This window comes from Centrocercus urophasianus, unplaced genomic scaffold (genome assembly GCF_019232065.1).
Source record: "Centrocercus urophasianus isolate 14NV4802_14NV808 unplaced genomic scaffold, USGS_Curo_1.0 seq_53, whole genome shotgun sequence".
NCBI classification, from domain to species: domain Eukaryota; kingdom Metazoa; phylum Chordata; class Aves; order Galliformes; family Phasianidae; genus Centrocercus; species Centrocercus urophasianus.
In genome coordinates this window covers 1,096,266-1,123,484 of record NW_024885122.1, presented here as the reverse complement: position 1 = coordinate 1,123,484, position 27,219 = coordinate 1,096,266, and the positions used below count along the sequence as shown (strand labels likewise).

The window sequence follows — 27,219 nt, the reverse complement described above, 5'->3', positions numbered from 1 at the left end:
ACATCTGTACAATTTTGTTATTTTATATATATATATATTATATAGCTGAAGTTTATGGTGCTGTGTGGCTGGCCTGTCTGTTTGGGATGTCCAGTGTCCCCAAAAGTAACATCACAGTGCTTTCTGTTACATCTAAGTTCAACTCATAATGAGCAGTACCTGGCAGGCACAAATGCAGCATGTTCTGGGGAGTATGTGGTGGTGTGTTTCCAAATCATCAGTAACCTACTGCAGGAATCAGCTGCCAGAAGCCCTCATGTTGCTGCCTTCATGCTGTTTCTTCACTTTCTTCAAGGGCTTTAAACTCCCTTACTCTGGTGTCTTGGTTTGACCGTTTTCAACAGGCTGAGTACTGAACATGAGCCCTTAGGAGAGGTCCCTGCAGTTTGGTGAGTGTTGTGTTCTTAACTTTATCTTTACATGCTTTCTTGGCCTTAACATCCTTGAGATCTTTTACACTCTTGTCGTCTTGCTCTTTGCTTGCCTACATCCACAGGGAGTGCTGTCTTTGCAGTTGCCATTTGGACAAATTGTAGCGGGCGTTCCCAGATTTGATGAAAGGTGCCTGTTTGATTTGTTGGCTCTTTGCACCAACTCCATGACTGATTCTGTTGCTTTAGAGCAGAACACCAGTTACTGATGTAACTAAGCAGCACAGGTAGTGTGGAGACTGGGGACCATCCTGTCTGGAAGGTGAAAAGATGAATAGTGCTTGGTGCTTGTCCTGGCTGAAAACCAGTTTGGCCCAACAGTGTCAATGCTTTGCAGACTCGTGGCAGTGCTCCTGCTTCTTGGATGGATAGGTTACTTTCAGTGTGTCTTTGGAAGTTAATCATCAGGTTTTGTTTTTGAGATTTAACAGGTGTAGCAGCCAGATTCCCATAATAAACCGCAGTTTTAACAACCGAGAACAGAAAATGTAATTATTGTTCCATCATGCTTTTGGTGAGGTTGTAATAGATGTCTCTAATTAGACCCACAAAGGAGGTGGGAAAGAAGTAGGCCTTTGGGGGCATCATCCGTTTGCTACATGTGAAACAGAAGCAAGGAACTTTCAGATAAATAGAGATTGAGGTTGAGTGCTTGGAGTTCAACTCTGTGAATCAGTTGCACGCTTAAGGAGAGGGAAGTTGGCACACATGAAGCAGCACACATTGAATGTTTGCAAGGGGAGATGGTCATAAATCTGGGAGGGGAAGGAGATGAGGGCTGTTACTCTTGTTGAAGTCAGCAGGGCATAAATGGAAAGCTGTAGCATGTCGTGGTGGACATATTTTCTTGCCTTTGTATAGCCTGAGGCCACCTATGGCTGTGATAACACTACCCCTTCCTTCCAGCTAAAACAGCTGGATAATCTGGTATGATAATCGGAAAGCAAAAGAGAGATTTGTGTGTGTGTAAATACAGATTACTGCACGCTAATGAAGTGTAATAGGTGATGTGTTTGCAGCATTGATTCAGCAATGAATTAGAGTCAGGCAAAAACGCAGCGTGCATTATGAAATGGCACTGATGCATGAGGTATGTTGGCTTTGTGTATATGTGGAGAGTTGTCCAGCTGCAGTGAGGCAAAGTGGTATTGTTCTTGTCCTCTGATATGTGCTTTCAATGCAAATTGTGTTGGAATGTAGATTCTGCACAGTCCTGGGTGAAGGTCGTCAATTAAGGATCAACAATGGCATGAGCTGACCACTGGGTACCCGAGAGATGCACTGCAGATGGCATCTACAGTGCAAAGCCCAGTGTGATTATATTCAACCTTGGGAGCCACCATTCAATTTTCATTCCTTCATTGGCTCTTAACATTAGGCAAACCAGAGCTGAGTCTTGATGATACATATTTTGTATGATGGCCTCTGTTGTTCTGCACCACCCTGAAAAGAGTAGCTGCAAGAGTTTCATCGATCTGGCAAATGAGAAGATGTGAAACGGGTTGTACAAAGCTGTCCTTCCATCCCAGTGACAGGGCACACCTTTCATTGGGAAGAGAAATAGAACATCCTTCCCTGCCAGCTCATGCAGCCTCCGGTTTAATTTCCACCTCCTTCTCTCTCACTGTCAGAAGGGCAGGTGGACTGTGTCCATCTGATTCCAGGGGGATTTCTGCTGATGGCTTCATTGTGTCGCCAGTGAATATCCAGAGTGTAGTTTTGCATATCCAATTGACTTTATTTATTTTAACTCCTGTGACAGCAATGCGTAGAGTCCTTGAAGAGCACCGAGGTCGTGTAGTGTTAATGCCATGCAGGCACATGGAGGGGTTCTCACTGCTCGACTGCTCCATGCTTCTGCTTTGCACCACTTAATGGTGAGTTGAATTTTTGTTATTTTCTGCATGGTCTCTTACAGCAGCCCTAATCCTTCTGTGTCTGTCTTGTTTCAGCTCAAGTCTGTTTGTTACTGCTGTACCCTTATTTTCTATTCCAGAAGTGACAAATGTGAAATACTTGCTTAAGCTTATAGCAATTAACAGGAGTCTGTTGACAGAAGGCTCCTCTGCTTGGAGAAGTATTCATTTCTGCTATTGCTAAGGTGCACCTTTGTCAGCTGGACGAATAATGCCAGTGCTGTGGATGGAGCCCTTAGCACTAAGCTTCTGCAAAACGGACAAAGATGAAGCAGAACATCTTGATTCCTTCCTCTGAAAAAGGAAATAACTTCCCTTGGATCCTGCTGTTTGTTGTCCAGCAAAGCTGACAGTGCAGCGCTGTTACTATAAAAGAGATGTACTGTGAATGTTTGTTCCTTCATGATGTGGTCACCTACTCTATAGCTATTTCTGCTCCTCAGAGAACGTGAAGCTTCCTGCATTCATGCTGGGGGTAGTCCAGAGCCATCCTGCTGAGGCAAGTGCTGTACAAGCCACAGAGTGGAGCTGAAGCACAGCTGGGAGGATGCTCCAAGCAGCACGGCTGTGCTGGAGCCTGTAATTAATGCAGGGGAGGCGTTGATTCTGCAGAGGCTGCATTAAGAGCATAAATGAGTTGCAAGGCAGCCTAACTGCAAATAAATAAACTAAATCTAAATGGGTTAATCAATATGAGAAAAAATCCGTATACACAGAATATCCGAGCCACTGCTTTGGAGTTGTTGGGTGTGTCTCAGCTGGCTGAGTGCTTTGCAGTTCCACAGGGAAGGTACTCCTATCTGCTGTTGCAGTACTGGGTTGTGTGGCCATGCTGTGGCCGTGCCTTGCTGCCTGTGGGGCTCTGCTGGCTTGCCCTGCTGCACGCACTGCCCCCAGGAGCTGGTTGAGAAGGCTGTGCTGGGCTTGGCTGTTTGGTGTCACCTTTGGGCAGGCAAGGAATGAGGGTGAGAAGGAACCAATGTGAGGATATGCTGTGATCCTAATTTTTAGTTCAGGCCCCTTTGCAGACATCGTGATGGCTGTGCTGGGGGTCTGTCTGGCCATTTTCTTGTCCTGCGCCTCCTTGGTCAAACAGGACGTGTATCTGAAGCACTGAGAAGTTTCCCAAATTTCACATTCTCAAAGCCTTAATGCTTGCATGTTTTCCCCACCTGCTGGTGAGCAGTCACTAGAACTCTGCCCTAATCCTGCTGTGTCTCCGCACGTTTCCTGTCTATTTGCCAAAATTGCTCATCATCTGGTACTTGAAGCTTCTGAACGGGAGGGAGAGCAACTTTTTACATGAGCCAGGTGACAGGGCAAAGAAAAGTGACTTTAAACTGAAAGAGGAGGCTTAGCTCAGATGTGAATGGAAGTTCTCTACCAGAGGCGGTGCAGCCCCAGCACTGCTGCCCAGAGCTGTGGGTACCCCATCCCTGCAGGTGCCCGAGACCATGGCTGGGCACTGGGCAGCCCGAGCTGGGGAGCAGCCAGCACCCAGCAGGGCTGGGGGCCCTTCTGTCCGAGCCGTGCTGGGATACCGTGAGTATTGTCGCAGACCACGTGTACTTAAAGTCCGTGTTCTCCAGGAGTCCAGAGTGTGGACTCCACACCTCTGAACATCCCAGCTTCTGACCAGCCCAGAAGTAGTGCCTGCTTTCGGTCCTCAGTGAGGTCTCCTGGAGTCTTCTCTTCACCAGGCTGAATGAACCCAGCTCCCCCAGCCTTTCACCATAGCAAAGATGCTAAGAGAGAGCTTTCTTTGTGCCAGGCTCCCTGCCAAGGAGGCAGAGGCTCACCTCCCCCTGGGGCCTTCACGTGCTGGTCCTGAAGGGGCTGCCTGCTCTCGTGCCCAGCATCGCTGCCTCTGCAGAGCAACAAGACAGACTTTGCACCGTGACATCTCCTAGCAGAGGTGACTGTTCTTAGTCACAGGAAGGAGAATGATTCCTTTAATATGGTTTTCTCTGGGATTTTATCTAATTACATCAATGTGTTCACATTAATGAATAGCCAGTGCCTCCTACTGTTCCATGCAATCCCCTGTGCCCCCCAGGCTGTCCCCCGAGGGTACCTGCTGTGGGGACCACCTGGAAAAACCCTCTGTTGCAGCACGGAGGGGCAGGGAGTGGCAAGGAAATGGAGAGGAGGAGTGTGCGGACAGTGCCAGGCATCATCTCTGGTGAGAAAATGAGTTAGGATCACTGTGACACATTGCTTTTGGGCCAGGTAGAATATCTCCAGATAATGTGACTACTTTACGAGCAAATGCCTTTTATTTCTTGAGCTGAATGATTTTGCCACCAGACTAAATCCACATGTGTGTGGAAATGGTGTGGTTCCCATCTGGTGATGAAAGCATCCTGCTCAGCACTCAGTAGGAGGCAGAGCTCACCTTGCAGCCTCACTGACCTTGCAGGAGCTTGGCTGGCATGTGATCTGAACCCAGAGCTGTGCGAGGGGACAGGGACGATCCAGATCTTGCTGCCCATCACTGCCTGTTGGCCTGTGCAAAGCTGGGGTGGGCTGGTGGCCGTCTCATCACCAGGGCTGGGAATCCTTCCAGTTGTGCTGAGCACAGCCTTGAGCCGCTTGAGATTCTGCTGATCATTGCTGAGAGGCTCCCAAACTTTGTGAGAGACCTTCTGTCTGCAATCCAGCAAGGACCTGTTAAACAACCACCCAGCTGTGGTGTGTGACCACTTGGGGCCTCTTGTGGCTTTATTTCATTAGGAGGAGGTCACTGGGGAGGGCTGTGCATGTATGCATTACTGGAAGTCCACGCTAAGTGTGTTTATTTAATGGACTCAGTTTCTTAATAAGGCCAGTAACCAGTTTGGTCTAATGTTCCTTTGGGGGCTCTCATACACTTTATTCCTCAGAAGACCCGTTTCTTCTCTGTGAGGTCAGGAGCTCTCTGCATTAGCAAGATACTCCACCTTCCTTGATATTCACTGTTCCCTGCAAGGATTTTTTTTTGTACTTGCGAAGAAAATGTATCTTTAATTTACATTTTCTCCCTCTTCCTTTGCTCCTTCAATATCAAAGCACTCATCCATGCTTCAAAAGAACGTCCAGATTTTCCTGCCATGTCAGGAGTCGTAGTCCAGTTCTAACATGACTGATTCTATCTGTCACCTCTGTACTTCAGTACCAAAGCTGCAGCTTTTGTCTTCTGCCAGTAATAATTTTTTTTTTTCCCCATGTTCCTCTCATGCTCAGTAAAAGCAACTCTGAGCTGGTTCTGATGTGCCACCGTGCAAGGCCCGTGGTCTGCAAGAGCCCAGCATCTGCAGCCAGCCTTCTGTTCTCTGAATGTGCACTGAGGGTGCTGTTAAGCACCAGCACAAAGCAGGTGTGAAATATTCAGCAGAATAAAGGGCAAGGGCAGCTGAGGCCTCAAATGCTCTCAGGATGTCACAGTAATGAAAGCACCATTTCCAAGCAAGTGAAATCATTCTATCTAACATGTGAGCAGAGGGTTACTGCATCCAAGCACAGGCTGTGTCTGGGAAGTGACCTGTGAGCTTTGACTTCTTTGGTCCATGCACATAAAGCAGCAGCATCTTTATGCCTGCTCTGTAGTTAGTGGAGCTGAGGAACAGAATCTCCTGCTCAGCTGCTGCCTGACCACTCTTCTTCACCTATATCATGTTTGTGCACAAAGCTGTTTTTCCTCCACTCCATTTCTTTTTCCCTCTGCTTCTTATCCTTGCCTCTCTCAGTTCTGCTGACTTGCTGGAAAAACATGAAGGAGGAGAGTTCTGCATGCCTTTCCTGCCCCTCTGACCTGGTCTCTTTCACAGAGGAATGGAAACAGGACAAATCACTGAGTAGGAGATATGGGAGATTGGTGCTCCGGGCATTTGCTCTCCTATAGCTGACATGCAAAAGTACTGCTTTGCTCTGATTGCCCAGTACTAGTTTTGTCAGCACTGACTAGGCTACTCTATTTGGAAAATGCTCTCTGTTCTGACTTAGGACCATCACTTGCATCTCTTCTGTGACTTCTTTTTGTTGTTGTTGTTTTTTTTTTTACGTTGGCCTCAAGTATAGGAATGGCATCTAAGCAAATCCATGTGACTTCTCTGCCCAGTGGGCTTGCATTCCTCTAGGTCCCGACTTGCCAGGCTTTACAAGTCTTTCCCGACTGTCACAGTCTTTCCCGAACTCACTGGTTCATCTGTACAAGTGGACTTCAGATGAGACAGTAAGATGCTCAGGCTGGTGGTACTGCTTTCACAAGGATGAAGCCTGTGGCAGAACAGTTCTGCTTTGCAGAACCAGTGTGATACAAGGTAGGAGCAGAGGCTCTGCCTGGGCTTCTTCACCGATGACTAGGATGCTTCTCAGATCTGGCAAAACATAGCTCCTCGAAGGTGTGAAGCAGGTCTGCAGAGGTTGAGGAGGCTATGGGTCGGGCTGAGGCGCATAGGGCTGAGGGCTGCAGAAGCCATGGCCTCAGTGGAGACAGCGCTTGGAAATATCCCCCTCCCTCCTCTCCTGTCTTTGGATCCCATGCACAGCATCAGTCCTGATGGGTCCAAGAAGGTGCATGGTAGGACCTCCATGAGAGCTCTGTGTTAGCTGAACCTCTGCACATTTAAGGAGGAGAACAGTGTTTTGCTCTGAAGACCTTCCCCTGCATGGATGTCCATCTGTGTCTCCAGGAGATGAGTCAATAGTGGGATTTAGGATATGAAAATGTGAATGCTCGGATTTGCCAGGAAGAGACTAAGAACATAGTTTGGGGAGGTGTTTGATTGAGATGAGGTGTTCTGTGAGCACGATGGGCGGCTGACCATTCAGTCTGCGGGAAGTGAGACTGGTTGTGTCTGTTGTGATGTGGAAGAACAACAAACTCTGAAAGAGCTGCAGGGCTGGGGACATGGGGCCAGGATGAAGCAGAGCTCTGTCCCCATCGCTGCATTTCTTCCTCCCTGCTAATCAGCTGGGCCACAGCTCCCTGGCATGAGCAACACAAGCCCGTGGCTGTTGGTGGCCCTGGGCTGTACTGCTTTCTGGCTGGCAGCTGTGGAGGAGAGTAGCGTGGCCCTCCAAGCAGCCCCTGGGAGCAGAGCTGGGGCTGCAAGCAATATCCTTCCAGCAGCACTTCCCTTGGTGCAGTGCAGCCAGGCTAGGACAAGGGGGAGGATTGGGTTCTGTGGCTTGAGCATAGCTGGGGACGTGGGTGTCTGTGGCAGGTCCTAGTTATGCAGTAAAGGACCTGATTGGAATCTGGCAGTTACTACTTTACATCAATTGGAAATATACTGGTGAGAAAATGACTTTTGGGCCTTCTACCAGCCGCTGCAGCTTGATGAGCTACCTAGTTGCATAATAGCATATACCTAGAGAGCAACCTGTCCGAGGTGCAGCACCAAGCAGCTCTGTATTTCTAGCAGTTTGAAGTCAAACGTTCTGACTCCTTCCTTGACTACTGCAGTGGAGATGGATGTAAAAGCAAGAAAACCCCATCTGTCTTGCAGGCTGAAGTCTGTTTGCCCTGATGTATGCAGTCTTCCGTAGAGTGAACACCTTCTGTTAGCAGCGAAACAGGAGGCTGCTCAGGGTTTATATGGCAAGGTTTTGGTAGCAGGGGGCTGCAGGGGTGGACTCTGTGAGAAAAGTCCAGCAGCTGCCTTATGTCAGATCAGAACCAGCTCCTGACAGCTCCAAAAGGAACCTGCTGCTGGCCAGACCTGAGCCATGAGTGGTGCCGAGTGCCCCTGTGAGAGCAGATGTGAGAAGGGAAAAAAATGCTGCTGGGAGAGAGGAGTGAGACATGAGAGGGAAGCAGCCCTACGGCCACCAAGGTCAGTGCAGAAGGAGGTCAGGTGCCCCGGGCACAGAGCGGCAGCTCCCTGCAGCCCAGGAGAGGCCCACGGTGGAGCAGGCCATCCCCCTGCTGCCCACGGCACCGCACAGAGCAGATCTCCACTTGCAGCCGTGGGGGAACCTGCGGTGCAGCAGTGGATGTGGACTGAAGAAGGTGCAGCCCATGGAGCCCCGCAGGGCCTGGGATGGAGCTGCAGCCCGTGGGGAAGAGCTAGAGGGAGCAGAGGGTCTGGGGGAGCTGGAGCAGTGCCTAAAGGATGGGCCCCATGGTATGGAGCCACAGCAGAGCAATGCTTGGAGAGCTGCAGCCCATGGGAAGCCCAAGTGGGATCAGTTCAGGAAGGGCAGCATCCATGGGAGGGAAACAGCTGGAGCAGGGGAAGACGCTGAGGATAAAAGAGCAACAGATGATGGAGTGTTCTGGACTGACTGCAACTCCCATTCCCTTCAGGAGGAGTTAGAAGAGGGCAGATGGGAGGAAGGTGGTTTTATTTTGCTTTTAGTTCTCACTGATTTAGTCTATTATCAGTAGGCAGTAAATTATATTATTCACCCTTATTGTTGAGTTTTTTTGCCTTTGATGGTAACTGCTGAGTGATCTCCCTGTTCTTGTCTTAACCCATGAATTTTTTCATTGTATTTTCTCCTCATCCTTCGCAAAAGGGGAATGAGAAAGCCATGCAGCGAAGTTGAGAGCTGCCCATGGGTGCTGAACAGTACTTCCATGTGTCCTTCTGCCAGCTGAATCACCCCTTTTCTGAGTGGCAAAGACCTCTTCAGTGCCAGTAGTGCTGCCCCAGGCTTGTTCTCTGCACAGTGGCTCCCCTGCAGCTGCCATGTGCTAGCACATTGGTAATGGAGGCTTCGGGAAATAATCTTTCGCCCTGTGTCCTTGTAAGCAAGGGGACCTAATGTGAAGGACCAGAGGAGGAGCTTGTTGCAGAGGTGACCTTTCCTGGAAGGGTTCTGCTTTCCTTCTGATCCTGCTTGAAAAACATCTGTCAAGTTTTCTGTACTCTTGCAGCAGAGACAGGTGAAGATGCTTGCTGGCTGTGCTCCCTTGCCATAATGCTTATTGAGGACAGCTGTCATATTTTAGTGGGGCATCATAGGCTACTGAATGAGCTGGATTCTGTCCTTGGCCTTGTCCCCCTCACAGCAAAGCCAGTGAACAGTGCCACTCCGCAAAGCCCTGCCAAGGGGAAGCAAGCGCTCTACTCCTGCAATGGAAGAAAAGAGGCTAAAAGCACAAGTTTATCCTTCTGCCTCTGAAGCCTGGCACTGGGCAAGGCAGCAACCAGCACACTGAGGCCTGGTGGAGCTGGGAGGAAGCTGGCAGCCACCACTGTGTGGCTGAAGGCTGTGGGCCTGGGGAGACTGCTCCTGTTACAGGCCAGGCGCAGGTCCCTGAGCTGGCACGAGTGCAGTGCATGTGACCGCCTGCCTGGACGGTCTGTGTTCACAGCTGTAGCTGGACAATGTTTTGAAGCAGTCCAAGCATTTGTCTACAGTCAGAGCTGCGCTCTCCTGAGGATACGTGGTGGCATGGTCTTGACTTGCAGCGACAGAGTGACAGATGTGAGCAGACCCAGCGTTCTTGAAACATCCCCATTGAGCCTCCCCTCCAGGCAGAAGGGGTGGTGGGCACCACAGGGCTGTCTGTCCTCAGGAGTTTAGGATGCAATCATAGGAAGGCCCCAATAAGTCTGGGAAACAGGGCTTTGGTCAGTGTCGGGATCAGATATGTAACTGCAGCCACGTTCCAGTGCCCCGTGCACCTGGCCTGGGAAGGGAACACGTCCCTACCTGTGGCAGGGTCTTGCTGAGGCTGTGCCTGCACAGGCAGCGGGGTGCGGTGCTGTGCCCTGTCAGCATCTCATGGTGTGCAGTGGTTTGGCTGCAGCAGGCAGCCTGGAGGAGATCAGACCAGCTCGCTGCAGCTGGAGGCAGGAGGGTCCGACCTTTCTCCAATTCGTTCTGACCTTGGAGTGAGGATCTGTTCTGTCCGAGGATGGGAGCCAGTGACCCCCAGCTTGTTTCTTCTCTCTGCATGTTCTTTCTCCCACAGATTTTTCTCTCTGGGCATTTATTTTCTCGCAGGCAAATGACAAGCTGCTCGCAGAAAGGTCAGGCTCAGAAGGGCACACATCTCATTAGCACTGACAGCAGAACCCAGCTGCTCTGTGCACACGCACCATATGTCCCACACACACTGCCCATGGCTTGCTGCTAGAGCACTGCTCCCTCGGCCCTCTGTGCAGGGGTCCCATATTGCCAGACCCCAGCTGGCTGAGTTTGCATAGTCTCTGGGATTTCACTTCTCTTGATGAAGCCTGTTGAAACCAGCAACCCTCAGATGCAGCAGCTACAGGGCTGGCAATTGGGATGAAGTGGGTGGGAGGAGCAGTGTGTGTGGATGTCACCAGATATCTCTGTCTTCTTGGAGCCTTTTCAGGTTGTTTGTACCCTAGCTGCAGAAAGACATGGCCATTTCTATGTAAATTCCTTTCACTTGTCCTGGACCTAGTGTCTCAGTGAGAAGAAGAAAGCTGGCTATGTTTTATGGCTTTTTCCTCCAAGCTGTGTGTTTTTCCTCAGGTTATAAGTGTCTCTGGACTGTGCCTCCCCCAGGCCGTTGCTGTGCTAGGTGCTGTGTGTATGCAGAATGTTACCCCTATCCTGCCTGGGGCTGGGAGGCTGCAGCTTAGGAAAAAGCTCTGGCACTGTAGGCATGACAGATCAGACTGTGATAACAGCTTTGCTGCATCTCTAAACCTTAGCACCAGATGAACAGGCCTAAATTGATGTTGCCATGCAGAGATAAAAATGCTACCAAGCATCTTCAGACTGGCGCATCTGCTGGCATGTGGTATAGCAGCTCCCCATGGTAAGACTGAGGTTCTCAGTGTCCCTCTGACTGATGTGGCACAGGCTGACGAGGGCAGGTTTGTGTATGGCTTTGTGCATCCCACTGGCAGAGACTGCAACAGCTCTGGCTTTGGAAAAGTCTTTGTACTTCCTGTGTCCTTAACAGCCAAAGGGAGTCCTCTATCCCAAGCCTGGATGAGAGCGGAGGTTCAAGTTGCAGTGACAGACTCCAGAGCAGTGTCTTGCAGAGGAATGCAAAGAATGTTCTTGCCTTCAGTAGCAATTCCAGCAAAACATCTGGCTGCACATATCAGGGTTTTTTATATTGCTTTCTTGAAGAATTTCTGCCTTTGCCTGGCACTGAGAGGGGCCTTGAGAGATTGTATGGCATCACGGAAGTTGACAGCTTCAAAGTGAGAGTTACATGCTTGGAGGAAGGGGCTGTGGTAGCCAGTGTGGTCAGGCGAGGAGGTGATGCTGAGCTGAACATACTGTCCCTGCACTGCTCTGGTAGATGCTTTCACATCTAAGTACTGCCACTGCACCTGACAAGCATGTTAATGAAAGAGGAGCATGGAGGTGATAGAATGTGCTGTAAGCCTCATGCTGTTGGCCACATCAGATGATGTTCAGTACAGTGCTGTGCTATAACCCTTACCCTGGCTCATGAGTAAGACTCTAGAGCACCCATCTGCCCTTCCCCAGCTGCTGTGTTCTGCTCCAAGGGAGATCATCCTGTCAGCAGCACAGGGCAGGTTACCTCCCACTGACTGCTCTCTTCTGTCAGTGCCCTGGCATGGTGCAGGGGCTGGGCAGGGGCTAGCATTCTGTGGGAAGTGTCCGTCTGAGTTGGCAGCTACCTTCCCACTTCATCTCTGTGCTCGGCTTCTCCTGCTTCTTTACAGCTGCATGCCCCAGCCAAGGCAGCGTGTATCCATGCAGCAAAGCTGTCTGTCCTCTGGATGGCTGGTAGTGCTAAGGAACGCGGCACAGTGTGGTGAGTGTACCCACACACACACAGCCCCGCGTGGCACTGCCGTGCAGGTAGGAGCAGGCTGAGGCTGAGGGCTGAGGCTGGGTGCTCAAGGCTTCATGTCCACCTCACCCCTCAGTCCAGGCAGGCATGGTGCCCAAGCACCTCTGTGGAAACTTTGACTCCCAGCGTAGGAGAAGCTCTCAGCCATGGCTCTGTGTGGTTTTAGCAGTCAGGCTCTCCTGACTGGCACAGTGGGAAACAACAAATGTGCCCTTCCTATGTGTGGTAGCCCCAGGTGCAAAAGTGTTGAGGAGTGCCTAATTGCTGTGCTCTATAAAAAGAAAGAAGTAAGAAGGGTTTTTGCAGAGAGTATAATCTCCCAGGGAAGAAATAGCTGCACTTTTCCACCCACACCACGCACAGGTGGCCTTCATGCATCGACTGATCCTTTCCCTTCTACTGACCATGGTCAGACAGTTGGAGCCTCCTGCTGGGGCACAACACCTCCTTCCACCATGGGGCAGGACTAAGGCTCTCCTCCCCCTCTCATCTCTGTGCCAGGCTGGGCAACTGGCACAGCCATTCTCAGCAGGATCCTCTTTGGAGGATTTTAGTTATGGGTGTCTCTAATCCTCAGCTGCCTCCAGTAGCTCCTGTGACTTCAGCTGGCTACACACTGTCCAGCGCAGTTCATATGGCCTTGCCAGTGCTCCCTGTCTCTGCACTGTCCATCTGTCTCCCACTCAGACAGAACCTCCTTATGATCCCAGGGCCCTCAGTGGGTGTTACTGACCATGCATCTTCTCTGCAGTGACAAGACATTGACAGGGCTCACCGTGGCTGGTGAGGTGTGTCTGAGTCCCAGGTAGCACCAGGTCTGAGGAACCAGAAAGGCATGGAGGAAGAGATGGATCTGGGGCAGACAGAGCTGCTGGAAGTGCTTGGTGACCTTGAAAGCATTCTTCCACCCAACAACTGATTTAACTGGAGAGTGATTTGTCGCAGGATGTTGTAAAGATTAGAAGTATGAAAAGAGATTTGAAACGCAGTGGGATAAAAATAATGTATCTGCAACCTTTGGCTCAGAAAATGACCTAAATCTGGTTGATCAGGAAAGGGAATAGGGCTCTGGAAGAGTGGAGGTTGTGCAGTTTTCCCAAACTACTAGCTGTGCTCATGGGAGCTGGCAGAAAAGGAGGGCTGTTTCTTGAACCTGGTTTGTTTGCCTTGAACTAAACTAGAAGGTTCTTCTAGATTTGTCACTTCCGCACGGTTCTGTCCTCTCTTCATTTTCTCGTACTTAATTACATCGTGGTAGCCTTCAGAGAATCTCCTTCTCTGTAAAGCATCTGGAAGCCTCTGCTGTTTCTTCTACTCATATAAAAACGTGCAACTGCTGGGGGAGCTCCAGACAGCAGCCGATGGGCTCTCTATCGCAGTGAAGGCACAACAAGCCAAGCTCCTGCCACAGCCATGGAGCGATCACAGCCATGACTGGAAGGGGAAGGAGCAGCTGGTGAACTCCTCAACACAGCCAGGCAAACTAGGCACAGCATCTTCAGCAGTGTCTTATCACAGACACACAGGCCTGGAGATTGCACCCAGCTGCAGGGGCTGGGGCTCAAAGCAGCTGCTTGGGGGTCATGCATGGGATGATGGGCAGGGTATGGAAGCACATGGCAGATGACAGGTAAAAGTTAGTGCTGCTTTACTCATCACAACAGAATTTGCCTGGCTTGTACTGAACGCAGCACTAAGCTGCAAGGAGCTGCCTTCCAGTGAGGACATAGTGTACCAGAAAATCAGGTGCATAGCTTGATAATGATACGATGATACAGTTTTGGCTCATACAAGCAGTAACAAGAGACGGGAGCAGAATACAAGGAGCCAAGCATCCAGTGAGAAGACTGGGAGAGAAGGAGATGTGGGAAGGAAGTAAGGAAAAGTAGGTGTAGTCTGCAATGGAGAAGATGTACTTGGGTTAGGGCTGAGGATCTGCCTGTCCTGAGGAGGAGGATGGCTGGGCAGAAGATGGCCTTTTCCTTTCCCCTCCACCTGTCAGAGGGATTCTGCCTTTGGGCTACAGTGTCACCTTTGCTGGAAGGTGGTGATGTTTGTTTTTCTGCCCCTCATCTGGAATCTGCATTCTGTTGGCAGAAAGGGATCAACTCCCCAGGCTTTTCTAATTTTTGCTTCTGATTTTGTTTTCTTAATTGGACATGCAGCCACCAATTCTGTGAGCAGGCTGCTGCAGGGACTGGTGTGCTGAGGGGAAAGCTGGCTAATGATGCAGGGAGCTGCACGAAGCATCACTGGGGAATGCCTCATGCAAATGCATAATATGCATAATTTACTGAGACTTTAATATTAATGTTCAACCTAGCCTAACCCCTTGTAAAAACAATTAGCAACAAAACTGCCTTTGCAGCTACATAGATGTCTCATTCTTCCAGTGGCAGCAGTAGGGCTTTTCTTCCTCTGCCCCATGCTGCCACTCACTCTGGTTCTCAGCCTCTCACTCAGAGGGCAGGAATGAGGAAAGAAAGACAGCTTTTAAAAGCTCCATGCTGCTCTGTGGGGCCATTGAGGAGCTGGTCTTGTCCTGTATCTCTGAGGATCAGCACAGCCCTCGGGACTCCTCGCCCTTCCTCTCCTTCCAAACACGGAGAAGATTTCGCTTTGTAGCAAAGTTTCTTTTCTCTCTCTTTTTATTTAATTTTACCATCTCGGGCCTCACTTATCCTCATGCCTCTCTCCCACCCAGTGCCATTTGACAGCTGTCTATCACTTTGTAGCTGCCATTCAAATGGAATTTGTTTGGCTGGTAGATAGCACGTACGAATTGGTGCAGGCAGTGGCATTAGGAGTGAGCCGATACCTTATGCGACAAACCTCCATTCCCACTTTCAGCTATGTTCAGGCCCTTGCTTCATGAATTGCTGCCATACATCCATCCCAATGGAAGTGGAGCCCAAGCCTGACCCTGGTGGTTATGGCTCTGAGGGGACAATATCCTTTTGGAAATTGCTTCTAATTTGGGCGGCTTCTAGAGACAAAAGCTTCTTGGAGAGCATCTCTGGAGCCTGATCTGTGGACCTGCTGTAGCCTCATGTGTCACCTCATTGTTTCATCCTCCCCCTGCCGAGCGCCATCACCCAGTTCTGACTCCTCCATCCCCAGTGACAAGGGCACCTGGCGAAGGCTTCTCAAGTTGTGGCACTATCAGAATTTAGCTGAGGGTGGCAGTGTGGAAGGAAACAGGAACTGGGGAAACGATAATGCAATATCCACTTTTCCACCAGCCTTCACACCCCAGAGGAGAGTGGCCAGCTAGGGATAAGGCTCAAACACCTCTTGCAGCATATTCTTGTGTCTACATACAAAGAGCTGGAAGGGCTCACAGAGAGGTCTGCAGGACACAAAGCCAGGTGCTAGCAGGTCCCTGTGCTCATGGCAGCGCTTGCCTCTGTTAGGATTAAAAGTGAAGAAGCTGTGGTCCCTCAGCACTCCTGCTCTGACCTCCCATGTTCTTCCATCTAAGCAGACAGCATAGCCTTTTTTCCCCCAGAAACTCTTGAACTGTGTGTATGGGAACTGCTGAATCACGGCCTGAACCTCAGATTGATCACCTGAGGCGAGCAATGCGTCAGCCCTGGGAGCACAGGTGAAGGCAATTCTCCTGTCCTGCCTGAAGGGATGGAGCCTGGCTGCACCTCTCCCAGACCCATTTAAGAGCTGATTACCAGTGGGGAGGGATCTCTTCTGGAGGTCCACTCCACTGGAGTTTTGTAAGTGAGCCCAGGATATGAGCAAGCATCCTATCTTTTCTACTGTGGTGTAATAGCTGCATAGCCAAGCTCTCTGGTACATCTTGTAACTATGGCATCTGTACATTCATTGATTGTACACCTGTGTAAATCTGAGCAAGCCTAGTTTTGGGGCTGGAGTGTCTGCATCTGAGCAGTTTTTCCTCTTAGAAAATGGGAGGGTGAACAGAGAACATCAATTCATAGTGCAGCCTTCCTTTCTCTTCCTTGGTGACTGGTGAGGGGGGGGAGAACAAGCTCTCAGCTTCTGCCAGCCAAATGATGCACTGTCGTTAGAGCTCTGAAGCAGGAAAATGCTTAAGAATATCTTTAATTCCAGAGCCTGGAGTGAATTCTCACAACCGTGGAACAAGGCTGAGGGCCATCAGGTTCCTGGAGAAGCTCTCCTACCCCAGCTCTGCAGCTATGGATCTACAGCCAATATGCTCCTCTCCAGTCTCTGTCTGTCCACGGCCAAAGCCTGGCCTTCCCAGTGGCTCGGGCTTCTTGCAGAGGCAGGCAACGTCCCTGGAGGTGTGTGGAAAAGTGCCTACAGGTTTCAGTCTGTTTTGTGTTTCCTTTGCGAAGCATGGACTTGAATTTCTTCATTTGCTTCCTGAAGTTCAAAGCCAAGGTGGGCGCACTTGGACTGAACGGCCTAACCTGGTGATCTAACAGTGGTGCTTAATCTTTCAGGGCAAAAATGAAGACTATTGCATGCCATCCAGAACAGAGCATTAATGGGACATTCAGGTTGCAGCTCCCACACTGGGTGCCTGGTGACTTCTGGAGCTCCCTCAGTGTTGGAGACGCCATGCAGGGCTGGCAGACTGGGGCAGGACTGAGGGAGCCACTGGGATGCTGGCAGCTGCAACAAGACCAAGCTCAGATCCTCAGAAGCCTTGACTCAGAGTTACGTGGCTGTGCCCAAAGGCTCCCTCTCCTCTCTGCCTCTTTGGGCACCACCCTGCTGCCCTTCTCCCCGCCCCACAACTCCAGTTCCCCACGAATGCCCTCACTGTCATAGAGCAGGGCAGTGAGGAAGAGAGCACAGAGAAGGCCAGCCAGGCATTCCCTTTCTCACCACGGAGAGGAAGGCACTGCTGATCTGGAAGGCATTGCCTCTGCCCAGCGGCTGCATTGCATTGCTCATCTCTCCTCCTCCCTGCTGCTGCCCTCATTTGGCTGATTCTGTAGATGAAAAGTGGCCTTTAAAATATAGGACAAGGTCATGCTTCTCTTCCTGCAGTCACAGCCCTGTGCAGCTGTGCCCTGATGCTCACTAACAGCAGCTTTGAGGAGGCGCTGTCTGCAGGTGCTGAATGCCCCATGGGGATGCAACACCAGCAGTGGTACACAGGCAGCAGCAAGGGTGCAAGTTGGCGGTGATGGGGTGCCCACCTCCAGCACTACCACAGCATCCACCCAGAGAGGCACTGGGCTGGGGGGCTGGGGCTGGCATTCAGTTGTGCTGCTGCTGTTCCAGAGTGGGTTTCTTTCCATCGTGTGTCCTCTACACCGTTTCTATGAGACATATTGACAGTTTTGTGCCATGCAGTACAAATGCACAGTCCTGTTTGTGGGTCTCCAGAGCAGAGGGAGTTGTGCTGATGTGTTTGTAGTTGTTCCTGCCCCAGTAGTGCCCTCTACTATGGGAGGAAGGTTGCTTTCTTTGCAAGCAGAAAACACTGCTCTTGCTCACCATGTTCCTGCTTGCCCCTCCTGGCACTGCCACTATTAGCTACAGCTCTATTTGTCCATGGTGCATCTCGGCAGAGGAACTGGCATGCCAGCAGTCCAGTAGCTTTCAGAGCTGATGCTTTGCAGACTAAGAAATGTGACGAGAGTTAGGTGGGCATTGTAGTGTTTGCGAACAGCATTAGAGTGGGACACAAAGGTGCTGTCTGGGAGGGCTCAGCAGTGTTAGGTTGTCCTGAGTGCTCCTTATTGTGCCTTCTTGCCCCTGTTGTTGCTGCTAGACTTTGTCCTCTGTGGTCCAAACTGTCAGTGCTTCAGCCCGCATGAGCCAAGGTAAAGTGTGCAAATGAACTTCCCTGGGAGCAGTCCAAGCCTGAAAGTCATCTGCTCTCCCCACAAGCATGAAGAGATTGAAAATAACAGGCTTGCTATCTCAAGGGGAAATGAGTCGAAGGCAAAGCCTCCCAGAAGCAAACACTGAGCAGCAGAACCCTGTCTTGATGAGAATTTTTCTCACTGCAGTCCAGGTGGATGCCAGGACTCCCATAGCGCTTTCAGTTAACGGAGGAAGAGAGACCTGATGTCCTGGCCAGCACTGTGTCTGTGCAAGTGCCCAGGGCTGTCCAAGCTGCTGACAACTGTTCTTGGAGCTGCTGTGTGCTGCCAGGATCTAGCTCTCTGACAGGAGTGCCCAGTGTTCCCAGGAAAGGGCAAGCTGCCGCCCCATCCCTGAGGACTGCTGTGTTCTCCAGGGCTCTGCACCGTCCAGCTGGAAGTGATCCCCCCAGAGTAGAGGAACAGGCAGCACAGGCCTGGGTGCTGAGCACACTTCTCCACTGAGCTGTTGGCTGAGTGCCTTCTACCTGCAGACCTTTCACAGCAATCTCCTGGAAAAGAGGTGCTATTGCTGAAGAGAGGCAGCAGATTGTCAATCCTCAATGACCAGATGGTGTTGTGCCTCTGTATGTAGGACAGGGTGGACCTGTAGCTCTCAGTGTTCTTGAATTGAGTGGTGTCTGAAAGCCTCCTTTCACCTCTCTGAATAGCAATGTAAGGCTCAGACATTTGCTGCCTGCTCCTGACTGTCAGGTCGGTGGATCTGATGGATCCCCATGGGTGCAGTACTGGAGGTAGGACAGAGCTGCTACAGGGGTGAACTTGGCCTCCTGGAGTCAAGAAGCAATTACTGTAACATGGGCCTCATGGACCTGGCCCTCTGAGTGGCACCGGGTGAAGCATCCAAAGAATTGATCTTTCTCCAGCTTGAAATTCCTATGTCTGTCTCTGGCTGAGGCTGGAAGATGCACCCTTTGAGCAGCTTCTGTCTTGGAGATGAGGAAGAAGTCCTAGGGATGACTGTCCTTGACAAAGGGGTGTCTCGCTGATTCTTTGTCTTGTACATTTCTCAATAATTCCTTTTGGCCCAAAGACACTCATTATTTATCTTTCATAGCCAAGAACTCTGAATTCAGAATTTATAACTTCATTAAGATATTTTGTTTATTCGCTTCCCAAGTTATACTGGGGCATGACAACCATCCTTCTATCTTTCTGCTAAGGAATTAAGCCCATGATTAGCTGCTAATTTATTAGCCCCTTTGTGCGTAAAGCTGTCTGCAATTAGGTATTGATCACTCACACAGTGATCTTTGGGTTTCTCCCACAGCTTGGGCTGTGATTTCAGCTGTAGGAGGGAGATGACTGGCTTGGTCCTTCCCCACTGTGTTGTTATCCGTTGGTCAATCAGAATTGTACAAATAACTGAGTTGTGCTTGATTAAGATTTGGGTCCCTTCCAACCTGGAATATTCCATGACTCTATGATAATGAGCCTGATATCATACCAGAGCCCTGGGTAGTTGGTATTTGTTATCAAAGCGGAGAGACATACCCTGTTTTACCTGCTTGTGCCAGGTGTTTCTCTGCCACTTTGCAGTCTTGTCAATTGCAAAGAACAGAAGAGGCTTGGAAGATGTCTCTTTGAAACCACAGTGTTTCAGGGTGATCATTCTAATGTTTTGTATGGGGTGGAGCTGTACAAAAAATATCTCCTGTCCATGTTGTGATCACTGGACAGGCTCCTAGCCAACTGATGTAATGCTGGCACGAGGTGTTTACATCTTCAAAGTCATTGAAAAAGTATCTCTGAGCTCCTGAATATGCAATGTCTGAGACCCCATTTGGCTCTCAGGTGTCAGAACGATACCTACCATATCTCAAACAGTGATGCCCAGAAAGACTTGGCTCTTTAGAGCCCATCAAAGTGAGAGCCTTCCATGGGTGTTAGTCAAAAGAGCAATCTAGCCTTCAGATTAGTATTTTGGGGTAATCTCCAAAAGCATTATAAATATCTTGGGAGCAGTCTTTGGATTTTTATGGAGCATTACCGATGGAGCTTCTGGTACTTGACATGGAGTTGATATAAAGTGGCTCAATTAAGGACTTAAACCCCTTTCAAAGACTCAAGCAACTTGATGCCTTTGGCTTCAGGATGGGCTACAGAATGAAAATATAGGCAAATATGGAAACTCTATTCAGGCAGATCCCAAAGGTGCTCAGTAAATCCATAATAGAGATGCAATTGTTTGCTCTTTCACGCATACGCTCACAGAGGCTGTTGCCAAACTCCCTTGAGTCCACGTCCTGTTCAGTTCTATTGGCCTGTTTGGCCCTGCTGCTTCCGGATGTCCTGAGTGTTTGTAAGACTGTTTGCTGTCTGAACCTGCCTATCTTCATTCAAATAAAGCCCCATGGTTTTGGGGTTTAGTGCATCAAAGGTGTGTATTTTGGCCACTCATTTACACAAAATATCCATAGCTTATTGATGTTTGCTCTCTCATAAGCAAAACGCCACATGGCTCACAGCAGCTGACTCTCGGTGCCGACAAGTCGAGGGAAGTAGATGCAGTGGAGATAAGCTCTTCCACACTGCTTCCAACAGGGACTCTGGAGAAGAGCTCTGCTGTGAAGTTCAGGCACCATCAGTCATACAATCAAATATCATTAAACTTCTCCCAGAAGATTGGCGTTATGAAAATCTTGTATTGTACTACTGCATTTTAGTAAGGCTGGGCAGAGTGCTTAAAGAGGTCTTGAGAAGGAAGCAGGAAGAAATCTAAGCCAGGCCAGGCAGCCAAGAAGAATTAGAGTGGAACCAGACCAGAATGATTTCAGGCTGAGAAGTGACCTGTGGTGGACCTCTAATTACTCTGCCAAAACAACACTGATGTCTGAAGCATCTATTTGATTTTGGGGGCATGGATTTGGGAAGTAGCTGCTTGTTGCTGAAGACTGTAGAAACTCTGACCCAAGATGACCCTTTTATTCCTCTACAAGCGAGGGTATAGAATGAAAAGAATATAAAGGAGACTTGTACTCCTGGTCCCACTGCAGCTCACAGCAGCAGATGAAAATAGGAACAAGAGTGTGGTAGGCATTGGCTGCTGCCTGCTGCTGTTCAGCCACTATGGGCAACGTCAAAGAAACTGCCTCAGTCTGTCAATAACCATCAATTCAGTGAAGCTGAAGAGATCAAAGCTTACAGCAAAGGAGAGGTTTTATTGTGCAAGCCCACCAGGGTCTGTAAACTTGCTTCTACGAGAGATCAAAAGCTGAAAGGGTGCATGACTTGTCCAAACTTCACTTTTGGCTTCACAGGCCCCATAGGCACTGCCAGCCTTACACTCAGACAGAACCAAACGCTGCATTGCTCCAAACCGTTAGCCTCAGGCAAAATACCCGGTATGGTGGCATTCCTTGGGAAAGGAGGATTTAAGTACAGAAAGCCTAGCTGACAGTGAATGATGCATTGCTGTACAGCAACAGGACCACTGTGCTTTTCCTAACAGAGCTGTGACATGCTGGACTCCGTCCCAGGGCACAGCGTTATAGATGGAGTGGGAAAGAGACACAGAGAGGAGAAGCCTTCTGTGTGTGCAGTGGCCTGTGGCAAATGGTCCAAGTGGCAGGTACTGCAGACAGCAGCATCACCCCTGGCCAAAAGGTTGCTTTGGTCATCTTCCAGAGCCTGCTTTGCATTCACACTGCCAGGTCCCAGTAAGGAGCAGTTGGTGCAGCCAGGTCAGTGCCCACACTGCCACACATTCCCATTTCAGTATGGGGGCTTTGGGAATTTCCCAGGAGTGGGAATCAACTGAATCATAGAATCATATAAAGTTGCTCAGGTTGGAAAAGATCTTAAAGATCATCAAGTCCAACCAATGGCGTTTGAGTTCTGCTAAGTGATGAACTTGGAATTTGAGCTGCAATTCAGCAATAATTGATGTAGTACTTGTTTTAATGTCTGCCATTAACTGCAAAAGCAGAAAATGCAGCATCTGCATGACACTGCAATGGCAGATGATCCACGACTGCTCATTTTGAGATATGACGAAAGAGAGCAGGACACCTGGTTTCCATCCTGCTCTCAGTGATGCACCAGGTCACACCCATTTCTGTAACAGTTGGATTGTACCAAGGATCCCTCCTGCAGGTTGCACCCCCGCTGTGACGTACGAGCAGCACTTGGCATGAACAGGTTTCTCTCCAGTCCAACTCATCAGATGTCATGGGAAGACAATTTTATATTGTAGGAACACTGCAGCTGTGGAAGGCAGCCCGGTGGCAATCTCTTCAGCATGCCTGACCTTTGGTCCGTATGGTCTTTTATCCATAGCCTTTCACAGAATCGCAGGGGTCGGAAGTGACCTCTGGAGAGGTCCCTGCTGGTAGGGTTCCTCTGGGATAACCTGGTGTTGGTCACAGGAACTGAACTGCAGGCTGAAGCTTTGGTTCACAGGGTGAGAGGGAAAGCAGCCTGGCACATGGCTCCTGCTTGGTGCTCGCTGCTGTAGTCAGAACTCAGAAGGAAATCCTGCTGGGTGGCTTTGCAGCTACTAACATAAAATCTTGTCCAGCATACCACTGGCTGGGCACACTGCACGGTGCTACTGTGCCCCCAGCTCCTGGGACAGTGGCACCGAGAGCAGCAAGGGCACTCAGGGTTGGCATCCTGTATTGCACTGGGAGCTCAACTGTCCCCTGACCCTGCAGATGCATCCTTAAGGATGCTCTGAGTGAGGCAAGGAGGGGTGAGAGTGCTGTGTGCCCCCACCACTCCACCGTAGCACTCCTTGCTATGGGCTCAGATATACAGGGAAATCTGCACAGCCCTTTCTCCTTTGGTTAGAGTGGCATCCAGTGGCCCATACGCCTTCTTGAGGGCTGTGTTACAGAGCCCTTACTCTCACTGGCATGCAAGTGTCCATCTCCATTTCAAAGTCTCTTCCTCAAAACCCTCACCTGAATATAGGAACCTCTGCCTCCTTCCATCTCTGCCCTCCCCCTAAGGTCTGGCCCAGGGTCCCTCCCAGTGCTCTGCAGAGATCTCCTGCAGGCTGCAGTGCTGCTGGCTTTCTGATGTCACTCACAGAGTGCTCTTAGCCAGGGGCAGCGATGTCGCAATAAATACCCTCTTGGGTGCACATGGGAGGACAGAGATGGAACTGCATTGCCCCCACCCTCAAGCTCCTCAGACAGAACAGATGGCCGGGCCGTTCCATCATCCTTTCTGCCATGGCTGCCCCCAACCCAACCAGACCCAACCCTGTGGCCTGGGCTCCTGCTCAGCATTCTGCACCCAGCTCTGCTGTGCAGCATTGGGCTCAGGTGCTCTCGCGGCACCTGAGATCAGCCCTGTCTTCTGAGACATCACACAAGTACGGCTGGGGGTGTGTGCAGGGGATTTATTAATAACCTGCCTGATTTCACCTGCCTGCTCAGTCATAACAGTCCCAGACATGCTGCCTTTCCTCCCCCGTTTTCCATATGCTAATGCTTTCCTCTCACCTGCCAGGGGCTGCTTCATGTCAGCCTGACAGACAGCCCTTTAACTTTCTCCTCCTGCAAACTGTGTGGTCCAGGAGAAGGAGGTCATCTGCCAGAGGAGGTCTCGTGGCCCGGTGTGTTTCCAAACCATTTGGAGCCCTGAGTGGAGGGAGCCAAACCATGGTTTGGGGCCAGTGGCCCCAGGTCCCTGCCCCATGCTGCTGCACCCAATACATCCCAGGGGTTGCTGGCCTTCAGCAGCAGGTGCTGCACTGTCCTGCACTAGGTCTTCTGAGCTGGATAGAGACGTGCTCTGGAGCTGTTGCTCATGGCTCCCCTAAACCTTCTCTGTCTTCGCTCCTTAAAATGGCTCTGTGTGCAGCAGGGTGAGTCTGGACACAGCCCAGGCCAGCTGAGCACTTGGCTGCTGCAGCACCACATGCTGCAGGTCCCTGCAGGCAGCAGGGCTGCAGTAGCCCAGGTAGGGACAAGGGGGCCACAAAAGGGTGAAGGCAGGAAAGGTCAAGTTTAGGCCTGGGAAGCTCCAGATGACCTTTGCCTCTCCTGCCTGCTGCTGCCCACAGGGCTTTTCCCCTTCTCTCCTTAGGCCTGCAGGGGGCTGAAGCCATCCCCTGGAGGAAGCTGCTTGCTGGGGAGCAGAGAGCTCCCTGTATCCCTCTGCATTCAGTTCCACAGATCCCCAAGCCAAGGCAGTTCTCATGCTGTCCTTCGCTTTGTTTTAGGGGCCTTCAATAACCAAGAACTTTCAGAAAGGCAGGCATGGGACATGAACCTCCATTTGTCATTTGTTCTGCTTGGAGTCTGTTCTGCCCACTGCCCCGCAACAAGCCCAAATGTTTCCCCTCCCCGTACCCTTCTCCCAGCTACTGGAGGAGGCTGGCGTCCTTACCAGGACCTGCAAAGAGCTGGAGATGGGCACCAGAATTTCCTGGGCCAGGCTGGGCAGTGGGGGCTGGTGCTGAGCAACCCCTGGGGTCCTGGCGAGGCCCTTCCCAGCACCCTGTTGTGCCTTCCCTCTCCCTCAGGCTCCCAGGTATCAGGCTGTGTTTCTCAGTAGTTATTACCCATGTTGAGCACCTCCCTCTATTCTTGGACCTTTCGAGCATCTTTTGTTTCCCAGGCATTCTCCTCTCCCTCTTTATTTTTAAATTAAAAAGGATTTAAAAAAAAAAAAAAAAAAAGACGTTTCCATAGGAACTTTGGTGAGAAGCTGATTCCGACCTCATTATTTGCTCAGTGAAAGGAACTTTATTTTCATCTGTTTGTGTACATTGTCAGATTTTGGCTAAACCTACTTTCCTGACTTTGTACAGCACGTTCTTTTAATCTTCATTTCAAATGCATTCATCCCGTGGCTTAATTTATCCCATATTGTGATCAAATTTAGCTGAAAGCGATCTGCTTTGCCAATTTTGAATATTCATCAGCTGCCTCGTTCATTCACCAAAGCAAACCCCGCTCAGAGCGGGCAGCCACAACTGCAGCAGCCTCTGCCGGGTGCCGCTGAGCAGGGCAGTGCTCAGGGCGCTGCTCCCAGAGCTGCCCCCCAGCCCAGTGAGAGCTGTGTGCCTGCTGCCGGCAGTGCTGGCAGCCCCCTGCCATGCTGGCAGATCACTGGGAATGGGTGGCCCCGACATGGGCTGCCTGGCTACACACAGCAGCGTGGGGCCGTGGGGTGCTGGCACGGTTGGTTGTCTGAAGGAAGAGGAAAGGAGGCTGCCCAGCCCAGGGGGAATCATGAGATCGAGAGGTGGAGGTTGGATGCCTTTGCCAGGGTCCCCTATGGGGCCCAGAGGTGGTTGAGGACAACTCCACTCTGTTTGGAACTTGTGCACAGATAGGATCTTCTCAGTCTCTCCTCATGACCTAGCCTTGTTCAATCAGAACCATCAAGGTTTCATCCTATCCTACATCCTTCTGGGTGAATGTTGAGGGAGGAGGCTGTCCCCACTGCTCTGCTGCTGTGAGACCCCACTGCAGCACTGCATCCAGCCCTGGGGCTGCCGTTACAAGAAGGACGCAGAGCTCTGGAGCAGGTCCAGAGGAGGCCACAGAGGTGCTCAGAGGCTGGAGTACCTCTGCTATGAAGAGGCTGAGGGAGCTGGGGGTGTTTGCCTGGAGAGGAGAGGGCTCTGGGAAGACCACCGTGCGGCCTTCCAGTACTTACAGGGAACCTACCAGAAAGATGAGACGCTTTACTAACAAAGGGAAATGGTTTAAAACTGAAAGAAGGGAGAACGAGGTCAGATGTGAGGAGGAAGTTCTTTGCTCAGAGGCAGTGCGGCCCCGGCACTGCAGCCCGGAGCAGGGGGTGCCCCATCCCAGGAGCATTCCAGGGCAGGTTGGATGGGGCTCTGGGGCATTTGGTCTAGAGGGAGATGTACCTGCTCATGGCAGGGTTGTGGAACGAGGGGACCTAACCCTAACCCAAACCATTCTGTGATTCTATGAATTCATTATCCAGAGAAAAACTCATGAGATGTTTGGGAAAACACTGTTAGCATGGGGTGCACAACATGTTTTCTCACAGTGCCCAGCTGCCGCTGGGGGACAAGCAGCTCTTTCTCTGGGAAGGTGCTGTCAGCACTTCTCCCTGATTTAGTCCTGTCTTGGCTGTGACCATCTGCCCAAAGCACAAAACAAGGGTCCCTGACCTCAGCTGTGTATTAACAGCAGTGAAGGTCAGCTGTGGTTTCTTTCCTCAAAACCTACCAGAGTGTTCTATTTGTGCAGGTCCTGCACTGTGAGCACAGCTCCAAGAGGCAGTGCTGGGAAGCAAGGCCCAGCCTGGCTCTCAGTGCCTGGGGTCCCTCAGCCGCTGTGCTGCTCCGTGCAGCCATGAATGAGGGAAGGAAGCGTGCCGCCCACCATTTGTGCTGCCGCTTGTTTACTCTTCCATTTTCAGGTTACCAGCAAAATGACTCTATGACAAAGTTGAAAGAAAATGACCTTGGTGATGATACTGAGGTTTCTAAAAGGAGCTTTAGTACAGAAATGATACAGATTGCCCCATTCCCTTTGTGTCTGTGAATTAGCAGTATCTTAATGACATGAAAAAGCTTGTTTGAAAACTGGGATGAAACAGTTCTATTCACTAAATATTTATGAAAAAAAAATTAAAATAAAATAAAAAAATTCCAAGGTGGATTGTTTTGGCATCAGTGTCTCTTCCCACTCCCCCAGGCTCAGCCTCCACAGTCCCAGGGGCCGAAGGAAGGAAAAAGGCAGAACTGCTTGCACCTCGCAGAGCCATGTTCCCACAGCATGGGCACTGCTTTGTGCCCTGTGCCCCACTGCTGCTGTGCAGATCAAGGGTGAACACACGTGGGCAAAGAGGTGGGCACACGTGGGCATCGTGAGCAAAGAGGTGTTTAGTTCAGGGTCTCATGGCTGTTATATTACACTTCTCTAGCTGACCATGTCACATCCTTATTAAATTATGCTTTCAGTCTCAGTTTCCTCATCCATAAGAGGCACAGCCTAATAAAATCTGGATCATGGATCAAAATGATGTTCTTGGTATATTCAGCTGGAAAATGGATACCTGTGGTGCCTGTGAGATATTCATAAGCCAAGAACCAGTCTGAGAGCCAAACGGTGGGCTTTTCCAAGGCAGAGCTCAGCGCACTCAGCCAATCAGTACTAGCTGTGTCCTGTTCTTCTGGAAGACATGAGATTGCTAATACAGAAACAAATGAGGTTGCAAAGTGTTTCAGGAGAGAGATCAGAAGCCGTGGGTGAGGAGCCAGCTGGGAGACGGACGTAGCATTTCAGCACTGGAAGAAAGTGTGGGCTCTGGGGGTGAGAATAGCCCAAGTAAACACCGGGAGCAAAGGGCCT

At 50.5% G+C, this 27,219-nt stretch overlaps 1 long non-coding RNA gene across 1 annotated transcript; it reads left to right on the top strand.

Annotated features, from left to right (window-relative positions):
* Positions 1 to 74: 74 nt before the first annotated feature.
* On the top strand, positions 75 to 24,870 carry LOC122169375. The gene is made up of 3 exons (XR_006171560.1): positions 75 to 389; positions 2,194 to 2,308; positions 16,176 to 24,870. It is a non-coding gene; the product is annotated as an uncharacterized LOC122169375 (long non-coding RNA).
* Positions 24,871 to 27,219: the final 2,349 nt, after the last annotated feature.